This window comes from Scyliorhinus torazame, chromosome 13, assembly GCF_047496885.1.
Source record: "Scyliorhinus torazame isolate Kashiwa2021f chromosome 13, sScyTor2.1, whole genome shotgun sequence".
NCBI classification, from domain to species: domain Eukaryota; kingdom Metazoa; phylum Chordata; class Chondrichthyes; order Carcharhiniformes; family Scyliorhinidae; genus Scyliorhinus; species Scyliorhinus torazame.
Window position 1 is genome coordinate 123,783,391 of NC_092719.1, and position 13,104 is coordinate 123,796,494.

At 46.5% G+C, this 13,104-nt stretch overlaps 1 protein-coding gene across 4 annotated transcripts in view; it reads left to right on the plus strand.

Annotated features, from left to right (window-relative positions):
* The window catches only part of LOC140388266 (metabotropic glutamate receptor 7-like), a 1,207,316-nt gene that overhangs the window by 644,990 nt on the left and 549,222 nt on the right, over positions 1-13,104 (plus strand). The gene's annotated exons all lie outside the window — the stretch shown is intronic.

Consider the following 13,104-nt stretch of genomic DNA (forward strand, 5'->3'; position numbering starts at 1 on the left):
CAGTTTTACGCCGGTAATGAGGGTGTTGGTTGCAGAATCCTTCAATTATGCTGTATTGGACAGTGGCTGCACATCTACTGTGTGTGGAATTGACTGGTTAAAATGTTACCTGGACTCCTTGAATGCTGAAAGAGGATCTTGTCCGCATCCGGCCGCACACCCAACTGGGAGATGTGGTCCCCTAGGAACTTGAGTTCTCTCTGGCCGAAGGGGCATTTGGCTCTGTTGAGGCGTAGGCCCTGCTTCCGTATGCGTTTGAACACGCGCTGGAGGCGACTGATATGCTCCTGCGGGGTGGTGGATCAAATGATTATGTCGTCGACATAGACACGAACACCTTCAATGCCTTCCATCATTTGTTCCATGATCCTGTGGAACACCTCTGACACCGATATGATCCCATACGGCATCCTGTTGTAACAATATCTGCCAAAAGGGGTGTTAAAGGTACACAGTTTCCTGCTGGATCTGTCTAGTTGAATTTACCAGAATCCTTTCGAGGCGTCAAGTTTGGTGAAGAGCATGGCCCGAGCCATCTCGCATGTGATCTCTTCGCGTTTGGTGATTGGGTAATGCTCCCTCATTATGTTGCGATTCAGATCCTTTGGATCAATGCAGATTCTGAGCTCGCCGGAAGGCTTTTTTACGCACACCATGGAACTGACCCAGTTGGTTGGTTCCATAACTCTGGAGATCACTCCTTGGTCTTGGAGGTCCTGCAGCTGCTGCTTGAGGCGGTCCCTGAGGGGTGCTGGGACTCTGCGAGGTGCATGCACCACAGGCGTGGCATTCTGTTTGAGTAGGATCTTGTAAGTATATGGGAGCGTGCCCATGCCTTCGAAGACATTGCGGTGCTGGTCGATGATGGAAAGATCCTCGGCGGGATGCTCCGCCCTGCCGCGCCACATTTCTGCCTCACCACGCTGGCGGGATGCTCCATTAGACCGGCCGGTCAATGGGGTTTCCCATTGTGGGGCAGCCCCACGCTGTCGGGAATCCCCCAGGCGCCAGCAAAACAGAGCATCCCGCCGGCGGAGAATCCTGCCCCCTGTTTTCTTCATCACCGTGGGGTTCTCCACCTCATTGGGAACTCCACTACCTGTGGCACGAGGGGGAGAATGTTTCCCTCAATGTTTCTTGTCTCCCGGGGCAGTCTGCTGCTAAACACTCAACATGTTAACACCAAAGCTTGACTCCAGGCTGGCAGTAAGGCATACCTCAATTATAGTGAGATAGATGGGGCAGATAGGAAGAAAATGTTCCCCTTAATTACAGGGTCAATAACCAGGTGGCATAGATTTAAGGTAATGGGAAAGACATTTAGAACGGGTTTGAGGATTAGCTTTTTCATCCAGAGGATGGTGGGAATCTGGAACTCACTGTCTGAAAGGGTGGCGAAGGCAGGAACCGTCACAACATTTGAGAAGCATTTAGATGAGCACTTGAAACACCAAAGCATACAAAGTTACTTTAAAATTTACTTCATAACCAAAGGGGTTGAGAAACACTCCACAGCTTATTTCAAATATTAAAACACGCCTGGTTACGGACAGATAACAACCAAAGAACAAAGAACAAAGAAATGTACAGCACAGGAACAGGCCCTTCTGCCCTCCAAGCCCGTGCCGACCATGCTGCCCGACTAAACTACAATCTTCTACACTTCCTGGGTCCGTATCCCTCTATTCCCATCCTATTCATGTATTTGTCAAGATGCCCCTTAAATGTCACTATCGTCCCTGCTTCTGACGAATGTGATATAAAATAGTTACTTTAGAGTTACTAGTTAATGTAATGTAGAAATAAGCCACTTTGATTTTTGCAGTTAGGGACAAAGGAATTCGAGACCGCATGGAAAAAGCAGGAAGAGGTGTGTCTATAAGAGTGAGGCTGCATTGATAGGGGCCAGAGAAAGGGATTGGAAGTGAGCCAATCAGAATAGATTAAACAGGTCAGGAGGGACCTAGGCTGACCTATGTCCGTCGAGTATGTGAAACTTGATACCATTTGAACTGATTTTGCAGAGATTCCTTTGTCTTTTAGTTCAGTCGTTTTCTGGAATGAAAGAGGCTGGATGTCTCTTACATTTCTGTAAGATGATTAAGCTTGCAAGCTAAATAAATAACTTCTGTTTACGTGCGAATCCGTCTCAACTTTTATTGAGGCCAGACTGACAGAGAAAGAAATTTGGAGATCAACACTTCCACCACCTCCTCCGGTAGCGAGTTCCAGGCACCCACTACCCTCTGCGTAAAAAACTTGCCTCGTACATCTACTCTAAACCTTGCCCCTCTCACCTTAAACCTATGCCCCCTAGTAATTGACCGCTCTACCCTGGGGAAAAGCCTCTGACTATCCACTCTGTCTATGCCCCTCATAATTTTGTATACCTCTATCAGGTCTCCCCTCAACCTCCTTCGTTCCAGTGAGAACAAACCGAGTTTATTCAACCGCTCCTCATAGCTAATGCCCTCCATACCAGGCAACATTCTGGTAAATCTCTTCTGCACCCTCTCTAAAGCCTCCACATCCTTCTGGTAGTGTGGCGACCAGAATTGAACACTATACTCCAAGTGTGGCCTAACTAAGGTTCTATACAGCTGCAACATGACTTGCCAATTCTTATACTCAATGCCCCGGCCAATGAAGGCAAGCATGCCGTATGCCTTCTTGACTACCTTCTCCACCTGTGTTGCCCCTTTCAATGACCTGTGGACCTGTACTCCTAGATCTCTTTGACTTTCAATACTCTTGAGGGTTCTACCATTCACTGTATATTCCCTACCTGCATTAGACCTTCCAAAATGCATTCCCTCACATTTGTCCGGATTAAACTCCATCTGCCATCTCTCCGCCCAAGTCTCCAAACAATCTAAATCCTGCTGTATCCTCCGACAGTCCTCATCGCTATCCGCAATTCCACCAACCTTTGTGTCGTCTGCAAACTTACTAATCAGACCAGTTACATTTTCCTCCAAATCATTTATATATACTACAAAGAGCAAAGGTCCCAGCACTGATCCCTGTGGAACACCACTGGTCACAGCCCTCCAATTAGAAAAGCATCCTTCCATTGCTACTCTCTGCCTTCTATGGCCTAGCCAGTTCTGTATCCACCTTGCCAGCTCACCCCTGAACCCGTGTGACTTCACCTTTTGTACTAGTCTACCATGAGGGACCTTGTCAAAGGCCTTACTGAAGTCCATATAGAAAACATCCACTGCCCTACCTGCATCAATCATCTTAGTGACCTCCTCGAAAAACTCTATCAAGTTAGTGAGACACGACCTTCCCTTCACAAAACTGAGCTGCCGCTCACTAATACGTCCATTTGCTTCCAAATGGGAGTAGATCCTGTCTCGAAGAATTCTCTCCAGTAATTTCCCTACCACTGAAGTAAGGCTCACCGGCCTGTAGTTCCCGGGATTATCCTTGCTACCCTTCTTAAACAGAGGAACAACATTGGCTATTCTCCAGTCCTCCGGGGCATCACCTGAAGACAGTGAGGATCCAAAGATTTCTGTCAAGGCCTCAGCAATTTCCTCTCCAGCCTCCTTCAGTATTCTGGGGTAGATCCCATCAGGCCCTGGGGACTTATCTACCTTAATATTTTTTAAGACACCCAACACCTCGTCTTTTTGGATCTCAATGTGACCCAGGCTATCTACACACCCTTCTCCAGACTCAACATCTACCAATTTCTTCTCTTTGGTGAATACTGATGCAAAGTATTCATTTAGTACCTTGCCCATTTCCTCTGGCTCCACACATAGATTCCCTTGCCTATCCTTCAGTGGGCCAACCCTTTCCCTGGCTACCCTCTTGCTTTTTATGTACGTGTAAAAAGCCTTGGGATTTTCCTTAACCCTATTTGCCAATGACTTTTCGTGACCCCTTCTAGCCCTCATGACTCCTTGCTTAAGTTCCTTCCTACTTTCCTTATATTCCACGCAGGCTTCGTCTGTTCCCAGCCTTTTAGCCCTGACAAATGCCTCCTTTTTCTTTTTGACGAGGCCTACAATATCTCTCGTCATCCAAGGTTCCCGAAAATTGCCGTATTTATCCTTCTTCCTCACAGGAACATGCCGGTCCTGAATTCCTTTCAACTGCCACTTGAAAGCCTCCCACATGTCAGATGTTGATTTGCCCTCAAACATCCGCCCCCAATCTATGTTCTTCAGTTCCCGCCTAATATTGTTATAATTAGCCTTCCCCCAATTTAGCACATTCATCCTAGGACCACTCTTATCCTTGTCCACCAGTACTTTAAAACTTACTGAATTGTGGTCACTGTTACCGAAATGCTCCCCTACTGAAACATCTACCACCTGGCCGGGCTCATTCACCAATACCAGGTCCAGTACCGCCCCTTCCCTAGTTGGACTGTCTACATATTGTTTTAAGAAGCCCTCCTGGATGCTCCTTACAAACTCCGCCCCGTCTAAGCCCCTGGCACTAAGTGAGTCCCAGTCAATATTGGGGAAGTTGAAGTCTCCCATCACCACAACCCTGTTGTTTTTACTCTTTTCCAAAATCTGTCTACCTATCTGCTCCTCTATCTCCCGCTGGCTGTTGGGAGGCCTGTGGTAAACCCCCAACATTGTGACTGCACCCTTCTTATTCCTGATCTCTACCCATATAGCCTCACTGCCCTCTGAGGTGTCCTCCCGCAGTACAGCTGTGATATTCTCCTGAACCAGTAGCACAACTCCGCCTCCCCTTTTACATCCCCCTCTATCCCGCCTGAAACATCTAAATCCTGGAACGTTTAGCTGCCAATCCTGCCCTTCCCTCAACCAGGTCTCTGTAATGGCAACAACATCATAGTTCCAAGTACTAATCCAAGCTCTAAGTTCATCTGCCTTACCCGTAATACTTCTTGCATTAAAACATATGCACTTCAGGCCACCAGACCCGCTGTGTTCAGCAACTTCTCCTTGTCTGCTCTGCCTCAGAGCCACACTGTCCCTATTCCCTAGTTCTCCCTCAATGCTCTCACCTTCTGACCTATTGCTCCCGTGCCCACCCCCCTGCCATACTAGTTTAAACCCTCCCGTGTGACACTAGCAAACCTCACGGCCAGGATATTTATGCCTCTCCGGTTTAGATGCAACCCGTCCTTCTTATACAGGTCACACCTGCCCCGGGAGAGCTCCCAGTGGTCCAGATAATGGAAACCCTCCCTCCTACACCAGCTGTTTAGCCACGTGTTTAGCTGCTCTATCTTCCTATTTCTAGCCTCACTGGCACGTGGCACAGGGAGTAATCCCGAGATTACAACCCTCGAGGTCCTGTCTTTTAACTTTCTGCCTAGCTCCCTGAACTCCTGCTGCAGGACCTCATGCCCCTTCCTGCCTATGTCGTTAGTACCAATATGTACAACGACCTCTGCCTGTTTGCCCTCCCCCTTCAGGATGCCCTCTACCCGTTCGGAGACATCCTGGACCCTGGCACCAGGGAGGCAACATACCATCCTGGAGTCTCTTTCACGTCCACAGAAGCGCCTATCTGTGCCCCTGACTATAGAGTCCCCTATTACTATTACTCTTCTGTGCTTTGACCCTCCCTTCTGAACATCAGAGCCAGCTGTGGTGCCACTGCTCTGGCTGCTGCTGTTTTCCCCTGATAGGCTATCCCCCCCGACAGTATCCAAAGGGGTATATCTGTTCGAGAGGGGGAGAACCACAGGGGATTCCTGCACTGACTGCCTGCCCTTTCTGGTGGTCACCCATTTCTCTGCCTGCACCTTGGGTGTGACCACATTTACATAACTGCGATCTATGACGTTTTCCGCCACCTGCATGCTCCTAAGTGCATCCAATTGCTGCTCCAACCGAACCATGCGGTCTGTGAGGAGCTCCAGTTGGGTGCACTTTCTGCAGATGAAGCCATCCGGGACGCTGGAAGCCTCCCGGACCTGCCACATCTCACAGTCAGAGCACTGCACCCCTCTAACTGACATTGCGTCAATTAATTAAAATTAAAATTTTATTTTTTTAAAAAAAAAATATATTTTTTTAAATTCAAAGTTACTGTTAACTACCTGTTTCCTAGCACTAGATTTCTAATAGAAATGCGAAAGCTAAATATAGTACTCTCCGATCTCTGGCTTAGATATCCCTCTAAATTATAATTAAGTAATTATGTTTAATTAGTTACCAATGCTTAATTTTTTAAATTTAGTTTAGATTCCCAACCAGCCACTCAGGCCACAGCTTTTCTGTGATGTCACTTCAGTTTCCCCCTGACACACACAATTTGAAAAAGGTATAAAAGTAAAAATGAGTAAAAATCACTTACTTACCTTCTCACCTTCTGAGTGTCTTAGATGTTCTCAGGTTCTCTCCCTGACAGAGACTGCTCCTCCTCCTCCGAACGGTTCCCGAAACTAGGCCGCGATCATTTAAAATCTCCGCTCCGACTCGCAGCTCCCGCGCTTTTTAAATCTCCCGCGCTGTTTTCACTGTCCCGGCTCACTCAGCTCCCGCGCTGTTTTCACTGTCCTGGCTCCCTCACCTCCCGCGCTGTTTTCAGAGTCCTGGCTCCCTCACCTCTCGCGCTGTTTTCAATGTCCCGGCTCACTCAGCTCCCGCGCTGTTTTCAGAGTCCTGGCTCCCTCACCTCCTGCGCTGTTTTCAGAGTCCTGGCTCCCTCACCTCTCGCGCTGTTTTCACTGTCCCGGCTCACTCAGCTCCCGCGCTGTTTTCACTGTCCCGGCTCACTCAGCTCCCGCGCTGTTTTCAAAGTCCAAACAAGAAAAATAAAAGAGTTCAGTTTTCCTATCTCACCCATCCATAGCATTACACCAGATGTATACCACCAAATGTAAGCCCATTTTTATCCCGTGCAAATCAGTTTCTGCACATACACAACTGGATTCAAAAGTTCAATTTTGATCTAGAATTAGCCTTGTGCAAATGAACAGGCACTTAAGCGCAAAGTAAACTTCCTGTACGTTTCCTTTTCTGTCCTGCCTGTACTTAAATCCTTTTCCATTTTGTTTGACTTGAACCTGCTCCTGCTCCTGCATTCTAGCCTACAGCCCACCCTTTCAGCTCTTAGGTAATGTTAATTCATTGGGAAAACATTCCAAAAAGACAGGTCACTTTCAGAGTGTGTGTTTAGTTGCCTTTTCCTTCTCTTTCTAATTTTGTCTCTTACTTTCTTGACTCCTTAACTGCTCTCTGGTATAGCCATAATTCAACTGATGAGGAGAAGCCTCATCACTGAACATAATAGCGTGACATTTCAGTGTAACCACTTGCCAACAGTTAGGAGTTAGACCTCAGGTTGATCACCCACTACCTGACCAGAATTGTTCATGCCCATTGCATCACCACATCTGAATCAGCTTATTCAGCACCAACCAAGGACAGATGCTGAACTGCCTCCTGGCCTTCCCACTGCTCATGGTATATGCTCACACAGCCACACAGGGGGAGTTGCCACAATGAATTGGCATTATTGCCAAAATCCCAAACACTTTTTTAAGCAGTTTGCAACAGCCGATGTTATTAACTGGGTCAGCTGAGAATTCATTGGACAGTAGAAGGAAATCTTTTCCACCATTGTATTCTGTTGATTTTAATGCAATTTTTCAAGCTAGTGAAAAACAAATTGCGCTGTGCCTGTCTTAACAAATTAACTGTAAAATTCACAACTACAGTGACTTGAAGAGAATGGCCAGCAGGAAATGGGAGCTGAGGTGGTCCTGACATTTGATAATCTAAGAGAGATATTGACATAGGCTTCAACTTACTGAGGAAAATCAAAGCCATTTCAACCATGAGACATAATAGCTAAAATGATTAAAGCTGCAATGATTTGATATCCAGACTTCAACGACCAATGTTACAATTCCAAGTCTACAAACAAAAATTGATGTTATTAATTTTCTCAATCGAACCATTGTCAGGTTGCCAATTTGAAAATGGGACTCCGTTATGGTGACACTATAATGCTAGCGGAATTACTTTCCTCATAATCATCCTGATGAAAATGAGGGCCGAAGGGCCTGTACTGTGCTGTAATGTTCTAAAACTGTTATTTCAGATCTAAAGGTCTCAAACATTTGTGGCACTTTTCAAAATATTTTTGTTTGATGTTTCTCTTCATTTCGAATCATCAATATTCACAATACACATTGCAACAACTAATAGCTTGCATTTTAACAACTCTCTTTGATGCAATAAAATGTCACAACATGCCTCACAGAAACATTATAAAGCAATAGCTATCATTGAGGCACATAAGTAAATATCAGGGCAGATGACCAAAAGCTGGGTGAAAAGAAGGGTCTTAATGAGCACCTTAAAGGAAGAAAAACAAATAGAGAGTGGGAGAGATTTAGGCAGGGAATTCTTGAGCTTGAAGCCTTAATTGGTAGCTGAAGGCATGGCCACCAATGATGCACCAATTAAAATTGTGGATGCTTAGGAGGCCAGAATTAGATGAATTCAGATATATTGAATGTTGTGGGGCAAGAGGAGAATAGAGAGATAGGAAGGGATGAGATCAGGGGTGGGATTCTCTGACCCCAGGCTGCCCCCCCCCACCCCGGCGATTCTCCACACGGGATGGGCCAAGTGGCCGCCAAGATAGGCCGCCCCCACCGGCAACGTTCACATGTGGTCCTACCTGGCGGGACTTTGGCGTCCATCCTGCGGGGGGCAGCCTGGTGGGGGGGAAAGGGGTTCCGACCCCAGGGAGGGGGGGCCTCCACCATGGCCTGGCCCGCAATCGGGGCCTACTGATCTATGGGCCGGCTTTTCCTCGTGGGGGTCTCTTTTACTCCGTGCCGGGCCCCTGTAGCCCTCCACCATGTTGCGTCGGGGCTGGCGTGGAGAAGGAAACTAGCACGCATGCGCGAGTTCGCGCCAGTCGCAGCGCACATTCACAGACCCGCGGCGCCCGTTTGACACCGGTATCGGCAGCTGGAGTTGCATGAGTCGCTCCAGTGCCATGCTGGCCCCCTGTAGGGCTCAGGATCGTGCTCCTGGGGGCCTGTTGACACCATCGTAAAACGAGACAGCGTTTACAACGGAGTCAACACTTAGACTCAGGATCAGAGAATCCCGCCCATGGATTGACTTGGAATGGTGAAAATTTTAATATCAAATTATTCTTAACTGGAAGCTAAAATAAGTTAATGAACACGGGTGATTACTGAATGGAACTTGATGTATATAAGAACACAAGCAACAGGATTCAGGATGACCTCAAGTTTATGGAGCATAGAATATTGCAGGCCAGCCAGGAATGTGCCAAATTAGTGAAGTCTAGAGGTAATAAAGGCACCTGAGAGATTTCAGCAGCAGTTGAGCTGTGCAAAGTCAGGGAAGAGGAAAATAGGTGGTTTTAGTAATAGCATGGATATGTGGTTGAAAGTTCCCCTTGGGTCAAATATAAAAGTCGGTTCAGCCTCAGGCAGCAGCAAGCAGACAGGTGGAGTTGGTGGCTAGGGAACAGATTGTAATAGAGAAGTGGCGGAAATGGTGAAAATGACCTGGTCCGTCCAACATTTAACTGGAGGAAGTTTCTGCTCATCAGTACTGGATGTCAGGCAGGCAGTCTGATAAGTTAGTGATAGTGAAGGGTTTGCAGAAGGTGGTGGAGGTGAAATAGAGCTGGGTGTGGTCAGCATTTTGGAAATATCTGTTTTAATACACCCCACAAGCTGTTAAAAAGGTAGCCTGGAAAAGCTGCCAATGAGGCAGTCACAAGCTCCCTCCCTTCTCCCTCAAGTCCAGATCCAATTTATGTAACTTTAAAAATCCAACACAGAGACAGTGAATTTATTTCAAAACGATCCTCAGATGCAAAAACCATCGACTTTTGGAAAAGACAAATTATATTTTTTTAAATAAATTGACTCCAGCAATTGCAGCCATATGTATGCTTCACCTCCCGAAATCTCAAGATAAAAAATCTACCTCAGCCAAGGACTCAAACAGTGAACTTGCATTTTCTTTTACCTTTTAGCACTGAACTTTAATTTGGCTAAGGGAGCAACTTCCTACTGTAAACCTTGTAATTCTGCATGCTTGCTTGTGTGTTGTGAAGGATGGCTATGGGTTTACCTTTTTAAATATTTTAATAACCTTACCTGGGTGGATTTCTTTACTCAATTAAAATCTAACCTCCTTTTAACTCAAGAAAGTGAGCCATACTAGCTTCTTTGCAATCAGCACATAAATGGTTCAGTACAGAAAATGAGTAAATACCTTCATTCTTGATAAGTTAAAAAGGAAAGAGTGATACAGTCATACTTGGAATGGTGCAATTGGGGAATCAATTTTACCCCTCCTCATCCAGGCATAATGTTACATAAAAGTTTCATTTTCTGAGATCTATGGCATGATACATCTATCCTCTGACTTGGTTAATTCCAGGGATTTTAGGCCTTTGTAAAATGGTTCCCAATTTCCAGAAATTCACAATAAAGTTATTGACTGGTCAACAATTTGTTATCATTTTCAGAAAATGGTACAGCACAGAAAGAAGCTATTTGGCCCATCATGCCCAGTTCTTTCCCATAGCCTTGCAAATATTCCCTTTTCAAATATAAGAAATTTATTCAAGATTGTAACAACTCGCTGTAGAAGAATTGTGCGCCCCTTCCCCTCCCAGTTATTCTGCGAATTGTATCTTAAATCATAGGCGGGATTCTCCACCGGCGGGATTCTCTGTTTTGCTGGTGCCCGGGGGTTTCCCGACGGATGGGCCGAAGTCCCGCCGCTAAATTGCCTGTCCCGCCGGCGTAGATTAAACCACCTACCTTACCGGCGGGACAAGGTGGCGCGGTAGGCTCCGGGGTCCTGGGGGGCGCGTGAGGCGATCTGGCCCCGGGGGGTGCCCCCATGGTGGCCTGGCCCGCGATCGGGGCCCACCGATGCGTGGGCGGGCCTGTGCCGTGGGGGCACTCTTTCCCTTCCGCCTTCGCCACGGTCTCCACCATGGCGGAGGCGGAAGAGACTCCCTCCACTGCGCATGCGCGGGAATGCCGTCAGCGGCCGCTGACGCTCCCGCGCATGCGCCGCCCGGAGATGTCATTTCCGCGCCAGCTGGCGGGGCACCAAAGGCCTTTTCCGCCAGCTGGCGGGGCGGAAATTCGTCCGGCGCCGGCCTAGCCCCTCAAGGTTGGGGCTCGGCCCCCAAAGATGCGGAGCATTCCACACCTTTGGGGCGGCGCGATGCCCGACTGATTTGCGCCATTTTGGGCGCCAGTCGGCGGACATCGCGCCGATACCGGAGAATTTTGCCCCTGTTCTTTATAAGGGGCACCCAAGATAGATGACTGCCTATCACATTGATTGCATAATCATGCATAGCCTCATCAGTAGTTGTCAGAGGACTATTGACCAAATCAGATGCATTTAGCAATCATAAAATAATTAAACCTTAAGGAGCAGGTACATGTTCCAGTAGGTAAGTAGACGATGCTATTCAAAGTTGGAAGTGCTTGGACTATTCAATATTCTGATTGAGCTTACTTTTTGAAAGAGATAGGAATTTGAACAACCTGTATTTAATTGTGTCTTTAATGTAATAAAATATCCATGGCATTTCACAGAATCATCAAATCAACTTTGACACCAAGCTACATGAGTAGAAGGCAGATAAGTAAGAGTTGGTTAAGGAGGTACGTTTTGAGGAGGAAAGTGTGGCGGAGTGGTTTGGGGAGAGAATTCCAGAACCTAGTGCCTTGACTGCTAATGGTGGAGCAATTAAAATCAGGGATACTTAAGAGACAATGACTTGGACCGATTTGAAAACAAGGATGAGCATTGTAAAAAGGCTTTATTTAACTGCGAGTCAATTTAGGGGAGTACGCATGTGAGTGATTAGTGAACAGAATATGGGTTCTGGGCATAGGCAGCAGTGTTTTGGTTAAATTCAGGTTTTTGTTGGGTGGAAGGTGGCATAGTCAGTAGTCTGGAGGTAACAAAGTTGGGCAATGTTACTGAAGTGGAAATGGTGTGTCTCAGTGGTGGCCTGTATGCGGTTATAAATTCATTTCAGGGCCAAATATGACACCAGGATTGTGAAGTCTAGTTCAGCTTTAGCCAGTTGCCATTGAGAGGGATATAGTCAATGGCTAAGGAATGTAATTTGTGTGTGTATGTGGAGGGAGGGGGAAGCGGGAGGGGTGGGGGGGGGGGGGTGGGGGGGGAGAGGGGGGTGCAGGGAAAGTAAAGACAATAAGTCTTTGGTTGGCCCGATAATTAGGGAAAATATCTGCTCATTCAGTACTGGATGTTAAACAAGCAGTTTGTGAGTTCAGTCAGTTGAGCGACTGAGGGAGATGACAGCAAGGTATCATTGAAAATGGACACTGTTTTCAGATGATGCCCCTCAAAGGCAACATGGAGATGCAAAATAGAAGGGAACCAAGGATAGAACCTAGATTAATACTCTAAATTAAGTTAGGAAAGCAGCACCAGAAGTCATCAAGTGAAGCAAAATTGTGATGAACCTTTTAAGGCAAGAAATGATCAATGTTTTGAAGAATTTATTGAATTGGAATTTAGAACTCTGGAACACCAGCGACAATGGTGTGATAGCAGGAGAAGAAGCCATTGCAGGTGATTCTTGGACTACAAGTGGATAGATAGGAAAAAAATCGGTCCCAATCCTACATGATCGTGTCTGAAAATTAATTTATTTGATGTGGGTGTGGCTGGCTGGGCCAGCATTTATTGCCCCTACCTAATTGCCATTGCGACTATCATGAAATCACTGCTTGCTCTGACAACAATGGTGAGACAATGTTTGCAGGAGACAGTCCAATGGAGATTTGATGAAAGTTACTAGTAAACTGCAAGAAAAGGTGAGAGTAGCTAAGCATAAAAGAAGTCAGGAGGGCCCTCACTGAGGAAGATAAAATACTAAAGAGTGCAGACAGTAAACCCAGATTAACACATCAAATTAAGCTCAGAAAGCAGCACCAGGAGTCATCAAATTAAACAGAATTATAAAGAGCTTTTTCAGGTGAGAAATGATAAATGTTTTGAATAATCTGCTGAATGGCAGAGTACAATCCAGAATGTGCTCAGCATGTGCAAATGGTAGCTGAATGCAATGTGTGAAGAGTCGAGACCAACT